We start from the raw sequence: 1,812 nt of genomic DNA on the forward strand, positions 1-1,812 counted from the left end.
TTCTTCTTGTTGTTGTTCTAGTTGTCCTTGTTGTTGTTGTTGTCCTTGTTGCTCTTGTTGTTGTTGTCCTTGCTGTTCTTGTTGAGCTTGTTGTTCTTGTTGATCTTGTTGTTCTTGTTGCTCTTGTTGCTCTTGTTGTTCTCGTTGCTCTTGTTGTTCTTGTTGCTCTTGTTGTTCTTGTTGCTCTTGTTGTTCTTGTTGTTGTTCTTGTAGTTCTTGTTTTTGTTGTTCTTGTTGTTGTTGTTCTTGTCGTTGTGGTTCTTGTTGTTCCTGTTGTTGTTATTGTTCTTGTTGTTTTTGTTGTTGTTGCTCTTGCTGTTCTTGTTCTTGTTGTCCTTGTTGTTCTTTCTGTTCTTGTTGTTTTTGTTGCAGTTGTTGTTGTTGTTGTTGTTGTTGTCCTTGCCGTTCTTGTTGTTCTTGTTGTTCTTGTTGTTCTTGTTGTTCTTGTTGGTCTTGTTGCTCTTGTTGATCTTGTTGTTCTTGTTGTTCTTGTTGTTGTTCTTGTTGTTCTTGTTGTTGTTCTTGTTGTTCTTGTTGTTCTCGTTGTTCTCGTTGTTCTCGTTGTTCTCGTTGATCTCGTTGTTCTCGTTGATCTCGTTGTTCTCGTTGTTCTCGTTGTTCTCGTTGTTCTCGTTGTTCTCGTTGTTCTCGTTGTTCTCGTTGTTCTCGTTGTTCTCGTTGTTCTCGTTGTTCTCGTTGTCCTCGTTGTTCTCGTTGTTCTCGTTGTTCTCGTTGGTCTCGCTGTTCTCGTTGTTCTCGTTGTTCTTGTTGTTCTTGTTGTTCTTGTTGTTCTTGTTGTTCTTGTTGTTCTTGTTGTTCTTGTTGTTCTCGTTGTTCTTGTTCTTCTCGTTGTTCTTGTTGTTCTTGTTGCTCTTACTGTTCATGTTGTTCTTGTTGTTGTTGTTGATGATGTTGTCCTTGTTGTTCTTGTTGTTCTTGTTGTTCTTGTTGTTCTTGTTGTTCTCGTTGTTCTTGTTCTTCTCGTTGTTCTTGTTGTTCTTGTTGCTCTTACTGTTCATGTTGTTCTTGTTGTCGTTGTTGATGATGTTGTCCTTGTTGTTCTTGTTGTTGTTGTCCTTGTTGTTCTTGTTGTGCTTGTTGTTCTTGTTGTTCTTGTTGTTCTTGTTGTGCTTGTTGTTCTTGTTGTTCTTGTTGCACTTGTTGCTCTTGTTGCTCTTGTTGCTCTGGTTGTTGATGTTCTTGTTGTTAACGTTGTTGTTGTTCTTGCTGTTCTTGTTGTTCTTGTTGTTCTTGTTGTTCTTGTTGATCTTGTTGTTCTTGTTGCTCTCGTTGCTGTTGTAGTTCTTGTTGTTCTGGTTGTTGTTGTTCGTGTTGTTCTTCTTGTTCTTGTTCTAGTTGTTCTTGTTGTTGTTGTTCTGGTTTTTCTTGTCGTTCTTGTTGTTCCGGTTGTTCTTGTTGTTCTTGTCGTTCTTGTTGCTCTTGTTGTTCTTGTTGTTCATGTTGTTCTTGTTGTTGTTGTCCTTGTTGTTCTTGTTGTTCTTGTTGTTCTTGTTGTTCTTGTTGTTCATGTTGTTCTTGTTGTTCTTGTTGTTCTTGTTGTTCTTGTTGTTCTTGTTGTTCTTACTGTTCATGTTGCTCTTGTTGTTGTTGTTGATGATGTTGTGCTTGTTGTTCTTGTTGTTCTTGTTGATCTTGTTGATCTTGTTGTTCTTGTTGTTCTTGTTGTTGTTCTTGTTGTTCTTGTTGTTCTTGTTGTTGTTCTTGTTCTTCTTGTTGTTCTTGTTGTTCTCGTTGTTCTCGTTGTTCTCGTTGTTCTTGTTGTTCTTGTTGTTGGTCTTGTTGTTCTTGTTG

Source organism: Megalopta genalis, unplaced genomic scaffold, assembly GCF_051020955.1.
Source record: "Megalopta genalis isolate 19385.01 unplaced genomic scaffold, iyMegGena1_principal scaffold0035, whole genome shotgun sequence".
NCBI lineage: Eukaryota > Metazoa > Arthropoda > Insecta > Hymenoptera > Halictidae > Megalopta > Megalopta genalis.